Genomic DNA, 15,155 nt, shown 5'->3' with positions numbered 1-15,155 from the left:
TAGCTCGGCACATCTTTCTCATGACACAGAAGAGGCGTTATAAAAGCTACATGATAGGTATGGTAATTGCTGCCAGCCCAAAGACTTGAAGGCGCCAGCTTTGATTCTTTAGGAGGTGTAGAGATAAATAAGCCTCTTTTAATGAGAATCTAACTCCTGCTGAGCTTATACACTCGTGCTCGCGCAACGCAACTTATCCCCTGTAGGGATTACACCTTGTGTAGTTCTTCAGTTAAACACTGTCATTCATCTCCAGATGTGTCTGTGATGTGACTGACGGAGGTTATATTGTTGCTCATGTGACGAACTGCACTGGAATTGATTACTCACACATAAGACACAAATGACCCTAGGGTGTTCAGATTTGTGTGTGTATGTGTGTGTGTGTGTGTGTGTCTTCATTTATTAGGATGTAATATCTGCAGTTTGCTCCTGTGCTTTGTTGTGTCGTTGTTTTCTTCTAAAACAACAGGCCATACATTATTGTAATCAATACTTTATGATAACTGTGTCTTTAATCTTGAAGGATTTCATATTTTAAAGTCATATCGTCATTTGAAATCTTATCTATTTGTCATCAGCAAATGTTTGTGTCATCCTCAATTCATCCATCTCTTTAGCTTCATCTCTCAATTCCTAGAAGAGGGCATAATAACCATTCAAATTAGAATAACAGTTAGAATCAGGACTGAAACTACTGCTGAAGACGAGCAGTTTCCGAGGGTTCGCACAGACATTATACCAGACAGAAAACTGGGGTGGAGAGTTGTGCACATAAGACTCACCGAGCAGACATATAAGACTGTTGGCTGCCAGACGATGACTGACAACTGCAAATTTAAAGATTTACACAAGATTGCACTAACCACAGAAACACGGTTGCTGTAATAAACAAACGCGCACACGTACAGCACATTGAGTCAATATGCTCATTTTCTATCGCTTCAGACACTTCCTCACCGCTGCCATTAACAAGTCAAAGAGTCAAAGATGCCCTGGGCAGACGGGGATGAAGAGAAGACAAAAGAGAACCAAATGTTGAGGGAAAATAAGGAGACGGAGCGCATTTCATCCAGATTTGGAAACAATGTGGGCTGAATAACGCAGCATGTGTCACTCACTAAAAGACAAACAATGGGAGAGGCGGAGACAGACAGAACAGATAAGAAAAAAAAAAAAAAGTGTGAGAGGGAGGAACGTCCGAGTGAGCGATCGTTTTGTGCCTCATCCTTTACCCAGATGGCACAGGACTCAATCAAATTCTCCTCGTTCTTGACCATGCATTAGCTCAGCAAGCAGGAACCTTGTTTCACTCCCTCAATTAAATGCCCACCCGCACATAATTAACGACTGTTTTGTCCACAGATCAATGAAGGGCCTGTTCATTAAAAGTCCCTTTGCTTCCTCAAAGATCCCCTTGCATAGTTCAGTACTGCATCTGAGGAGGTGGCAGAGCCTGGCAGAATTTCCCTTCCGGTTTCATGTCTGTGGCTTCTCTTTTTTCTTCTTCTTCTTCTTCTTCTTCTTCTTCTTCTTCTTCTTCTTCTTCTTCTTCTTCTTCTTCTTCTTCTTCTTTTTATTTCAGCTAATGCAAAATAGGAGGGAAGTTAAAGAGCGACTGGAAGCATGCTGAATGTGAGGAAACCTTTTCAAACCGAGAGAAAAGACTTATGGGAGCTTATTTTATGGCGTGTAAGAATCACAGTAGTACGGCTATTTATCTTAGAGGCGCATAATTACAGTCGAGCAGGAGAGAGGAAACAGCATGCACTGCCAGACGAGCTAAAAAAGGAAGGACCAGCAGCCAGGACCTATCCTAATTCCTGTATATGTGTGAAGAAGAAATATAGCACTAGTTTGAAGGGCAACTTGTTCATCTCTCTGCCATATATACACAGCCCTTCAAGTCAGTAACAATCAACTCTAAGGTCTACAACTACCGTCAGTGTTTACAGATGCAAAAACAAAGGCCCTGTCTGTTACTTCTTAAGAGATAAAAGATCAATGAACGCAACGGGAGCTGGATTCAACATGGAGCATGCCCGACTGCCAGGCACCTGCCTCGGCTAACACACTGACCGATTAGACCAGCGGTAGCTTCAATCCCTCACACACACACACACACACACACACACACACACACACACACACACACACACACACACACACACACACGCAGACACACATTTTAATCAATGTAATGATAAGTCTGCACTGTGATGTTGCTTCTCACCTCCCATCTGCCATGAAATCACAGCATCTCTAGAGATGTTTAACAGGGTTCGAACAAACAGAAGCCACATACTGGGTTGTGTTTTTATTGTGTTTACAGGATTAGCCATCTGAAGCAGTATCTTTGAATTACAGGAAAAATTCATCCAAGTCTTTTGAACCATTGTAGCCAAAAAAAAAGGTTCCAACCATGATGTCAACCGCAGTAACCATGTTACTTCTACAGTTCAGCTTTGTGGCTATTTCGTTGTAACTTTATCTGTAAACAATGTAAACCTCACTATGACAATTACCAGCCAGTCTGCACAAAGGACATATGGCACAAAGTATTTTTTTCCTCCCAATGGGACTTCTATATTAGATTTTTTTTTCATTCATTTGATATTTGTAAAATTGCACATCTTCTAATCCCTTTTTAACCACTCCCAACTGCTGCTCGAATCAGTACTCTGTTGAAAAAGAAATAATCTACTTGAAGAGACCTAAATGAATAAATAATAATACATAATCTTGCCATGATGCATGCAATGACATGTTTGCACGATCTGGAGCTGTTGACCGTGACAGTTTTGTTCAGTGGACGATCGTGCGGCTGGACATTCCACCAAATGTGATTCAAATCTGCTCGTTTTTGGGATATGATACAAACGAACAACGGGCATACGAACAGAGCTCGCAACGTAACCTCCTTGGCAGAAGTACTGGAAAAAGACGCTGAATTAAACTGGCAACCGTTTTATTTTAAGACACTCCGTTGCTTAAATATTTCCTTCATCTGTTTGTATGCGAGGACTACGTTTTTCAGACTCAATTTAGAAGCATTCCACCCTTGGTCAGTCTTGCTGTAGATGGATTCCCTTGTGTAACATCTGGCGGTCTCTAGGCACTGTGCATCCCTCTATTCACTCCCTTGCTCATAAGCTGGTGTAAAATTGCCCCTTTGAATCTTCTCCACAGCGGATTCCTCATTTAGTGAGGCAGCTGTTCCCTGCACACAGTCAAAATCTTTCATTATTTTGTGTAATATGCTAAACACAGTCACATAAGTTCTCTCTGTCCGTTTCTTTTGACTGATGAATGTTGCAGAACAGCTCTAAAATCCCCGGCTCCCAACGCTATGATGTGTGCCAGTCTCCTGGATTATGAGACATATGGAGGCATGTGAGTACACACGCATGAGCAAATGAACTCTGGAAGTCTTACTGACTCAGTTGCAGATACAGCATACACTGTGTAAACACTCTGATGAGAGAAATCAATATGGATGGCCACATTCAGAGGTACTGTAAATATTCATACAGGTTTTTAAAGCTTGCACATTACATATTTTACTGAACTAAACTATGAGAATTTGAGATTTGGAAAAGCCTCTAAAAAAAAAAACCCCAACTCAGACATGTAGACTTAACAGTCATATTTTCATTTGAAGAAGTTAATCCAAATCTTTGCTTGTTAAACCTCTGGGGCTGGAGCAACATACTTTAAAGAGCATTATCCATCTACCATCATTTTAGTACCCCAAAGTAAAACTGCTCCTATGGGCTGAATTTGTACGTATTGCGATAGTAAAAGTAAAACTGATTTAAGTAGAAAGTCGAATGTGAAACACTGTATAATTTAACAATAGTCCAAGAACACAATCACTGTACTCAAGGAGACTGCAACGGCAGTATAACAACCGTATCTGAAAGAACAGGAGAGTTGGGAAACAATAACAATGTTTAGGCCTTGTTTGTTGATGCATTATTGATAACACTGCAGTTGTTCAAAATGGACAAAGATAAATATAGCCGAAGACTGCTCACAGAGAGAGACTACAATACGACCGCATCGCTGGCCGCGTGGTATGATCAACTGCTGACTGGTATCTAGCCTGTGAACCGGATCATAAAGGGCACTGTTGGTGGTGTTATGGTCATAGCATTAGTTTCTGTGTGTGTGTGTGTGTGTGTGTGTGTGTTGGAGAGAGTGAAGATCCGTGTGTTGAATGTACCAGCGCACTCTGTGTGTGTGCAGTAAGTCTAGTTTTGATCAGTGTAGAAGGATTTAAAGCTAGTAATACTTTATCCTGGCTTGGTACCAGTGACATACTTTTCACGAGTCTCTCTTTTTGAACTACACATCCTCTGCGGGGTGAAAAAAGTAAACAAATCAAGTGTAACATCCTCTGTTTGTATTTTTTGTGATACGGCTTTGAAGTCGACTGTTGTCTTTAACGCTTTTGCTGAACCTTGTTCAAGAACAAATTGTGAATTTTTGTATTGTATCTCATTTGGTTAATCCATATAAACTGTAGTGTACACACCAATATGTTGAGTGAGTTGCCCGTGACCTCATCGAGGACGATGCACTTCCTCGGTGATGCATCATAACTGATTATTATTATTAGTACACTTTAATACATCATTTACCATTGTTGTACAGCAAGTTTTATGACGTCAAGTGGATTATTTTGATGTTCGGGCAAAACTAGGATTGACATTTTTGCTCTGCCTCCAGTTTTGACAATAGGTTGGGCTACCTATAGACTGGCTACGCTTCATATTAACAGACACATATGTGAGTGGGAGAGATACCCTACTATCCTTGGAGGTATTTGAAACTATTGTAGAAATTATTTTTTGTAATTTAGACATAATTACTAGAACAGTTGATACTAATTTATCATTCTATACCACCAGCATAACCTGGCTGAAATAGGGACGTTTTATTCAACTCAAGTGCCGATGTGTCCCAGCAACAGCCTTGTGCTCTGTCGATGTGTCCTTGAGCCTGACACTGAACCCTCACTGCACCTGCTCACTCATCACTCTCCATGGTGGCATCAGTCTAAAATGTTAATGTGTATGTCAAGTGTAAGTATCAAATGCTTCAGGTTGGAGTAAATTAGGACTGTGGTGTTAAATGTTCCCCGCGATAATCTATTGCTGCATTAAGGAGCCTGAATTGAACATAAAATATACATATCGTGAACATAAAGAAATATGTACTCCAGTGAAATAGAACTATTACAAAAGGAAGCGCACATATAATGAACAGCTGTTTGAAAATGTGTTTTTTTTTTTACAGGAAAATCGGGTTAACAAATGTGGCATTGGTGTCACCTATTTTGGACACCCCAATGAATACAAACAGAAAGTACTGTAATTATGATGCGTACCAACCCTCAACAACTAAATCAAATGCAGAGGCTATTACCACAACGAGTAAAGGCTCAAGGTTAGAGAGCGTGATTTACCCATGAACACAGGGCTAACTCCTGCGGGACATTTCCTGGCTATTTCGGATTCCTGCAGGGCATCTATGGGCTATGGGACACTGCACAAACACATGCACACACACACACACACACACACACACACACACACACACACACACACACACACACAGCGGTAGCAAAACATCACCCCCGGATGTATCAGATTATACCATGCAGTACATTCAATTACATTTTATGGCAGATGGTGTAAACAAAATCAAACGCACATAATCTTGAAGATTGGATCCTTCAGTTAGATATTAACCCGGATTCCAAAGACCTGACACAGGACTTGACATATTAGGAGATGGAGCGGCCTGTGAGGGCTCTAAAATGACTGACTCAGCCGTTATTTGGATATGGGGTAATCCAGAGCATCGGGAAAACACATACTGTAGTGAAACATGAATGAGGACAGAATATTGAGTGAATCACACATGGGTCGGAAACATCGCACGTCTCCCCATCTCCCTTTCTATTTAATCGACTCAGCTTTAACTAACTGACTTATTTTATTATGATAATTAAGTGCTAATTCTCCCAAATCTAACACAGCTGTTGTGTTGGGAAAACACATTTGTTGTGAATGTATTAGATTGATTAATAATAATGGATCACATTCATACATTTATTCAGCGAGATATTTTGTTGTGATTATATGCTACTTAGATTTACAGTTAATATTGTAATCTGTCTTCTGTGATACACGGATTTATTTTCATTATCGGGCAAAACTTCCTCAGTCCCAGGAATTATGAATTTGCGGCCTTTCCACCAATTACCATATGTCATATTAGAATAAATGTTATGGATAAATGTATGGCTGTTTTCAACATAAGGATGTTGGATAGGATTCTTTTATATACACCAGAGTGTGCATGAAAGTAGATAATAGCTCGGCAAATTAAAGAGACTGCTGGTCAGTTCACTAATGGTTGTCTTTGCACTTTTGTTAAATGGTTAAAAGGGAGAAGCTAAGCAGACCTTATTACCTCGTAGCCCACGGCATATGCAAATAACAGACTCACCATCCTTTAGCCAGATGACCTTGCTGCCACTCTGAGCGAATGATGGCTTTTAGGTCCTTCAGGTTGTCTTCATGCCATCACACATTAGTCTCTCTCCAGCTCTGTGGCTCCGCTCCAACTTCTGAAAAATAGAAAACAGACGCTGGAGTGAACCTCATTGTATTTTCCAGTTTGAATGAATACATTTCCCAGTCAGATTCTTAATGGGAAGGTTAGGGGGCGGGTGGGGAGTTGGAAACAAGAAGGAAGAGGAAAAAAAAGGGGGAGGCAATTTGCTAATGGAACATAGAGAAAAATGGTGTGGACCTATCTCAGTAAAGGATGAAAGAAGAGGCCAAAAAAAAAAAAAAATAACCCCAGTCTGTCTGGAGAGAGCGAGAGTGAGCTATAGGGCAGGAGGTAAAGTGGTTTTAAAAAACACCATCATTAACTGTCATCTTCATCTCAGGTGCAAGGCTAGAGAGCGGGGGTTGAGAGAGGGGAGTAGAGGAGGGGAGGGAAGGAGGGAGGGAGGAGAGGAGGCACTATATTTTCCCAGGAGATCATTCAATAGCCTACAATCTTCATTTAATTACCTGCTTTACATCTCCAAACCTCCTCCTCCCAGACTACCTCTTTCCTCACACAAGTGTAACACACAGTGGTCCACGGAGACTGCAGTGCAGCTATTTAACTATGATAATTAAAGTCTGACTTGAGTCTAATCACACAAACTTTGTCCTGACGATGGCATGACAAAACAGCGTTCTCCTGGAACCCAGTTGCCATGTAACGGTCCAGATTACAAGCTACGGGCTCTGTCAGCAAGATGAAGCTCCAGGGTTTAGGCCTCTTAATTCATTGGATTTTTTTTTTTACAATCTCTCTTGACTGGCTGCAATAGAGGTCATTTGAACTGGACTAGATGTTTGGCTGACTGAAATGCGAGCACAAGCAAACTGTCATGATCTCCTAAGGCGTGCACATCCAGACTGCAGTCAATGTTGCAACACTACTCGGGCGTTTATGCCAATGAGTATTACAACAAACTGGGCCACCAGGTATGATGAGCATTGGTGGACGGATATCTTCAGATATTACAAATACATTCATTAACTCGGCCACGGAGGCAATGTCTTTGGTTTGGTTTGTTTGTTTGTCAGCAGGATTATGGAAAAACTACGAGCCCAAACTTCAGTTGGTGGAAGGATGTAGCTGCACGGGCCAAAGAAGAACCCATTAAATTTTGGAGTCGATTCAAATCACGTGGCGGATACACACATTATCTTTCACTTATGAAAGCGGCCTTGGCGGAGGTCCGTGCTCTCCGAGTGCCCTTCTAGTCCCAGTGTTTTTGTCTAGCCATTACACGATCCATTAAAGTTTAGGAGAGCTGTAAGGCATCTGTGTCACATCAGAAATTTGTCAAAATGTTTGTTAACATTTTTATGCCCAATGGAACTTGAATGTCTTTTAATCACAGGTCACTGATACACTATAATGTACAACAGCGGAAACCACTTCAGCAGAAAATCACCCGGCAACAAATAACTAACTTTCTGAATTATATTCCACTTTCTCTTGTGCTGTATCAGTGACATGCTGTGATTAGATGGTCTGTTGTTTAATCAGATTTAATATTCGACACATTGCAAATAAACTGTACTGTATCGTGCTTTTCTAGTCTTTCAACCACTTAAAGCACTTTAACACTTCTTGTCATCATTTACACACTGATGACAGGCGCTAACACGCAAGGTGCCACCTGCCCATTAGGATTCTAACTAACATTTATTCAACATTCGCGCACCTTATAGGCAAAGCTGCGGGAGCAATTTGGGGTTAAATGTCTTGCCGTAACACACGTTGACTAGCAGAGCCGGGGATCAAACCACCAAACCTCTGATTGAAGGACAACTCGGCTCTACCACTGAGCCTCAGTTGCATTAAGAAATATACCATTGCACAGGCTGCAGAGACTCAATGCATGTACCACAAAGCAGTGACCCGGCACCACTGCTGTTTACACCATCGTTAAAGACGACTGGAGGCAATATGACGCGCCTGGTTAACCACGGCTTTCTAATAGCCTGTCATGTTATCTGAGAATACAGGTGATTTTGATCAAGTGGATAAGTGGGCCTGGTCGATAAAAAACAACGCTCAGTCTTACTGGCACCAGCAGACCACATTTAACTTGTATTGACATAATCAACTGAGTATGAGTCAACATGTTTTTTTAAAACACAAGCACATGACGAAGCGTATTTCCCCTGCCATTACTGTTGGAGATGACAATGTAGGACTGAGAGAAATGAGAGGATCTTAGAACTTGTGGGAAGTCAATATGCATATTATGATAACGGGAAAAATCAATGGAATAAACTACTTTGTTGCTTTGAGCTCCCAAAATTATTCTCATCTTTTTCCTGTCTCACCCGGCTGGACTCACATTTGTGATGAAAACACTTGTGCGACACAAAATAACGTCTGATATGCTGCATGTTTAACTTTTAGGCAGAGTTTGCATAAAGCATGATGATGAAAAGTCAAACGGTTTTCAGTAGAAAACAAAAGGGCGCTTTGGCATAATTTTGCTGAATGGGTGTACAGGGCCTTGAGGACAAAGCTCTGAGCCTGTCTTGATCTTGTGAGTGTGTTTGTGTGTGTGTGTGTGTGTGTGTGTGTGTGTGTGTGTGTGTGTGTGTGTGTGTTTGTTATTCTTCACTGGGTCTGCAATGGTTTCATTGTTTTTTATCCTTTTATTTCCTCCCACTCAATCTTTTTTTTTTCCTCTCTTAGCTTTTGTCTGTTGCTGTGACGCCGGAGAGTCTTTCATCATCTCGTCTCATTTTAAGGTATAATTTACCTGTCCCCACATCGGCAATTTGCTATAGCTTTGTCCGCAACTTGAAACAAATAACACAGCAGTCAGTACGGCAATGCGATACTGTCACTAGTATTTCATAATGATGGTGACATTTGTCTTTTATTCATGATTTAATTTCTATTCACTTGATTGAATTGTAACTCTACTACAATTTTTGGGGGGAAATTCAGTAAATGATGCATACATTGTGAATGCACACACAATGTCACTCGTATGGACTTATTGACTTACACTTATTTCATAGAGGTTAATGCTTACACTAGCCCAAACTGTATGCTTAGCTCCAATTATTACTCTAAACCTTACTTTAAGCATAATTATATCCTTAATAAAATAAATGGTCAATATTTATTGGTTTACCTTGAGGGGACTGGCTTTGTGTCCTTACCCACAATGCAGCTGTGTGCAGAGATTTTATACCACACAAAGGGAATAATATGATTACTAAACAGACACACACACACACACACACACACACACACACACACACACACACACACACACACACAGTAACAGCATATTGGTGGGTTGCTTTTGTGCTTCCTTGCTTGTCTAGTTGTGTATCATCTGCTGCTGCTGATTAGCCCAGCTATACAACCAAAACTAGAAGAGTTATCTGTCAGGTGACAGAACATCGTCTCCACTAAAATTGAGACACTGTTCGCTAAATCCAATGAATAAAAACATGTACTTTGCAAAAAAAATACATGATTTAAGAATGACAGCTCGTGTGCAAAGTCACTGTACAAAAAAAAGTGTGTCTCTGTCTAGTAGTTTGTTTGCAGGCTTTCCTTTTCATAAAACAAGAAAGGGCTCTATGTTCTGAGGGGATTGTGTGATACAAACAAAGACGCGGCAGCCGAGGAAAACAAGTTGACCACGAGAAAAAAAAGAATCGGGAAATAGATCTCAATGTAGTCGTAAACATTCTTTTAAACAATGACCTTCAGTTGCCGAAAGGGGCATTTGTAACTTTGCCATTCAGAATATAAAGACATGCGTTCTCATGAATACTCTCCCATATCTTGATGGTACGATGCTATATAATTTCACATTATCAGTAAAACCTTGCATATAAAGTATTAGAGCCACACACAAAGGAACTGATCTTTCACATCGTACATCCCCTTAGGTCTTTTACTTTCGTTGAATTAATCATGTAAGTCCCCCCTTGAGAGTACATGACATGATCGTCTCTGAAGCAACCAGTACAGATCCCATGCAGCGGCTCCACCTCCCAGTACTTTTAGCTGCATACTGTGCCTCCAAGGGAGTTTTACACCATTTCCCAGGAGGAAAAAATCTATTTATACAGGCTCCTAAAACAAGGTAGTCATAACCCAGCCACCAAATCTCAGCAGCAGCTTTAGATGACAATGCTGTCACCCCATGCCATATGATAGTTCAATCTAATCTTTTAATCGCTCCGGTAACTTCATGTCTCCGGGTGAGTTGGGGGAAGCCAGTGGCGGGAAAGGGATATCTTCTGCAGAGATATGATATGATCCTTGAACAAAAAAAACAGAAAACACACAAACTCACATGCACACTGTCCCACTCCACCCCACCCCAAGAGTACTATGGCGAAGCCTCATGTATCTGCGGGTATTAACAGATCAGCACCGAGCAGCAGCCACCCTGCTTTATAGTCTTTTCCTGAGGTAGTGCTTCAGAAGCCTGCTGCAGAGGAGGATAAACGCACAGCAATCCCTCGGGCCCGGCGCCTCCTCAGCTCCACTCAGCTCTCTCTTTGCTGCCCCCTCCTTTTCCTCAATTCCTCACTTATCCCCACTTTCCTTCCATCCCTCATTATTTCTATCCCCCTTCTTTTTCCTCAGCATCCCATGCTTTCTGTCCTGCTATCTTTCCCCTCCTTCCCTCTGGCCGATTCATATAATTCTCCTTTTTCTGCGACTCCTTATCCTGCTCCCCTCCCATTTTGTGTCCATCCTTTTCTCCATCTTTTACCCTCATCTTGCTGCCTTTCTCTAGACTTCAGTAATGAACGAACCTCCCGGGCCATCTTCGTAAAAGAACCGATCGTTACGCGTTGAAAACCCAGGTGACCCAGCTGTGAACCCAGGCTGAGCTCTGTAATGGGCCTTTGAGCCATGGCCACTGGTCTGAGTGTCCTCAGGTCCCAAAAGGCCATGTACTCCCGATTCCTCATCCACCAAGTTTTAAGTGACTAGTTTATCTTGGGGGAAAGTGGTCAATGGGCCTTGAGCCTACAATATCCACTCCTTTTAATGTTACCAGTTTTACATTTCGTAGAAATAAGTATACAAATGTAAACCTTCCAAACATTTTATCATTCGATCAGTGACGTGAGTAGGAGCAAGCATTATTGAATATGTTAAACTTTGGTTGAATAATTAGTCCCAAATTGTCTTATTTGTTTTGACGTTTTAAAACCAATTCAGACTTAACTAATCATGCTGGGATTATTTGTATTATTTGAAAAGTAACAAATTACATTAACACAAACTGTTGAAGTATGATGTCTTACACTGAAGGTTTTTCTTCTTCCATGTCCTCTATAAAGTGACTTTCGGATTGGCCCGTAAAGCTGCTTTGGATGGAGCCACTGTACGTCAAGGGTGACTGAATTTAATTGAAATAGTAGACCATAACAACAATGCTTCTGTGTAAACTCAATTACTGGTGTATGAAAATAATACACAACTAACATCATGTTTTTTGTGAATTGTCAGAGTATGTGACTGGAAAACTGGATCAAATCTTCTGTTTGTATAAATAGTGTCTTTTTAGATTCAGTAAATTGACAGTTTTCCCCACTTTTCCTTGTATTGTATTGTCAGTCAGTCCCTTCAGAGAGATTCTACAATCCAACGACACTTTTGCTGTCAACATATTGCATTGACACCCAACCAGACAGAATGAGTTCATGACATGTAGTTTTAAAAAAATAGAATCTGCCAAGAGTAAGTTCTGCTTTTCGGAATAAACTGCATTAATAATGGTTTATCTTTTCATTGTAAGCGTAAAACAGTATTCATGACACAACAAAACAACTGTGCGCTGAGCATTGAGGGGATGGGGGTGTAGCTTGCTGGTGGTAATCCTTGTTAAAGAGAGGGATACTTAAATGAAGTTACACACACATCTTGCCATTCATGGAGACAGCATGACAGATGAGCATGCAGACAGACTGACGGGAAGAGCAGGGAGGGGTAAGTAGGCTGAATCCAAATTAAGCTGATCAGAGCTCACTGTGAGTTAATCTGGTTATGTGGATAAAGGACTTCCCTATGGCTAAAAACACAGCAAGTTATGACTAAATGTGTGTGTGTCTGTGTGTGTGTGTGTGTGTGTGTGTGTGTGTGTGTGTGTGTGTGTGTGTGTGTAGGAGAAAAAGGGCATGTGCTGTTTCCCAGTGTACACTGTTTGTATCTGTTTAACCATATTTGAATATACACACAGGCTCATAAGCCACAACAACCAGCAATTGCAATCTGCTCCACACTCAGTAACACTTTCAAGCAGCAGCTGACTTCAACAAGCGCTCCAAAAGGCCAGAGGTGCATTGATTTGTTAGCCGAAACTATGCTAATGGAGAACAGGCTGTCAGATCTGACAACCCTGACAAGAGCCTTCACTGAGATATTTTGTTTCTGGGTCTAAGTTGGCATATCATGAGCATTGTGTGAGGGAAAGCATTGTGTGTGTCTGTGACTTTTTTTGTGTTCATGTGGGAAATTGTGAGCGCTAGTGTACTGACAGCATGTAGGAGCCATGTGTGGGGTGGCTTGGGTGCGTATAGGGAGATAGAGGGGGGGGGGGGGTAAACGTGAGTGTGGTTGGGCAAGTGGAATTTTTGAAGAGCACATCACACTAAATGAATCGGCACTGGAAGCTTTAGAGACTCACAAGGGTTCATAAGCATCCCACTCTCATCCGTATACCACTTCAAACAGCAGTCAGAAGGCAAAACAAATATCCAAGTCAATCAGCCACCTTTTCTTTATCTCTCATCCAGCAATCTCCGCCGAAAGACATCAAGGATATATGATTGCAGGGATGGCTATCAACCACTAGAAATTAGGTAATACCATCGCATTTGATGAAATTAGGTCTCAAAGAAGGAAAAGATTGTGGAAAAATGAATATAAATTCAATCAGCTCTGTGTACACTGCCTGCATATCAAAGAGAATGAGGAAAGGGGAGGGGCTGCTGTAGAAGGCCAAGAGATTTAAGTTTGAAATAAGCCTCAACTTCAAACAACTCTTGATTTCCATTAAATGCTTTCACCACACTGTTGAGCTAAAGTATGCACTCAATGAAAAAGCATTATTTACTACTGAGAAGGGGGATAGAAGAGCTCTACAGTGAGTCAAAAAGACAGAGACAGAGCAGGGGCAATTTATTTTGCCTCTCTCAGTTGACACAAGGCTCTCCTGTGCAGAGCAGAGAAATAAAACATGGGCTGAGAAACATGAGAGTATTCGGTGGAAGTGAGAGAATATGCCTTTATGATAACACGATGAAGGGAAGGGAAAAGGTTCTCTTCGCTGCTCTGGTTTATTCTTATCTGTGTATGGAGCCAGACTGAAGGGAAGGTCTGTTATATTGGTCTTTCTGACTCAGTGAGGCTGAAGAATGAAAATGTTTAGTGTTGATATTGAAGTCTCATTGGTGAGACAATTCTCACAAAGTTGGGGATATAAAGTGAAAGTACAGCTATAAAACAGCGTCAAAGCCAAGCAACATTGTCACATATTCACCAATTAATACAGAAAAAGAGAATAATTGAATAGAGATACATTTTAAACATTTAACATTAAAATATCTTTAGCGTACTTTCTACATTCTATGCTTGGGAGGTGGCAAAGGACTTTAATTCAGTTATCTTTGTATGTTATAGCTGAGGGAACTAGGGATGCTAATTTAGAATGTGCTTCTGACTGAGAGTCAGTCCTTATTCACCATAAATAACCGTTAACCAACAACAGTCAACAAAAGCAGTTTAAGTCAGTAATGTACTCTGTTGCATACGAGCTAAACAGGCAACAGAGTACTTGGCTCATTCTTCCAGGAGAGTTAGCAGCCACAATGTGGCAGACATTGTCTTGGACACATGCAGCCACATTCCCATTAAGAGTATCCTGTGCGTCCATTGCGAGGTTGTCAGCTGTGTGTCTGTCTGGTATGCACTGTCTGGGTTACAGCCAGTGTATTGCAAGCAGACCGCCGCATGTCTGGTGGTAAATCTGTACTAAGCAGTAACATTATAGCTACGTGCCTTGTGTGTACAGTTTAAGCTATTTGTTGGTGAATAAAATGCTCTACTCTCCATGATCCAGGCCAAGTACCCGTGTATTGCTGCTGATTTAAGAGAAGGGAGTTAGCTCCAAAATTAGCGACAAATTTGGTCCATGCTAGCTTTAGGTGGGCTGACCTACTGACTAGTTTTTCCCAATACAGTGACATGCTGTTCCTCTGAGCTTTGCTCTGCTCCTTTCTTTCTTTTTTACAGTTTAACTTAAGCAATAACTGGTCAAAATCTGACTTGTTGGTTCACATAATTTGAGCAGGCAGGGCATTTACAGATCGAAAATTATCTGGTGAGTCTCCTATTTGACTAACAAAGATTAGAGTAAACTCTCGATGTATGTTTTACTATAGTTTAAAGGAAATGAACATGCTATACAAAGTTATATTTCATACACTTTCACAGGAACCATTTACCTCTAAACACCTCAGAAACCAATGGTCCTGTGTCAGCCTCTCTAATAGTTATCTTTT

General features: G+C 41.1%; 1 protein-coding gene across 2 annotated transcripts in view; it reads right to left on the bottom strand.

The window, feature by feature from the left end:
- Positions 1-15,155, bottom strand: part of LOC137796433 (cadherin-22) — a 152,273-nt gene that overhangs the window by 105,662 nt on the left and 31,456 nt on the right. For both annotated transcript variants that reach the window (XM_068594366.1, XM_068594367.1), the window contains exon 2: positions 6,520-6,640. The gene's annotated coding sequence lies outside the window, so the exon portion shown is untranslated. The remainder of the gene's footprint in view (positions 1-6,519; positions 6,641-15,155) is intronic.

Source organism: Clinocottus analis, unplaced genomic scaffold (assembly GCF_023055335.1).
Source record: "Clinocottus analis isolate CAN_PGR_092001 unplaced genomic scaffold, fCliAna1.0.p SCAF_3, whole genome shotgun sequence".
Taxonomy (NCBI): domain Eukaryota; kingdom Metazoa; phylum Chordata; class Actinopteri; order Perciformes; family Cottidae; genus Clinocottus; species Clinocottus analis.
Note: the sequence above shows the minus strand (reverse complement) of the source record. Positions and strands in the feature narration are given on the sequence as shown.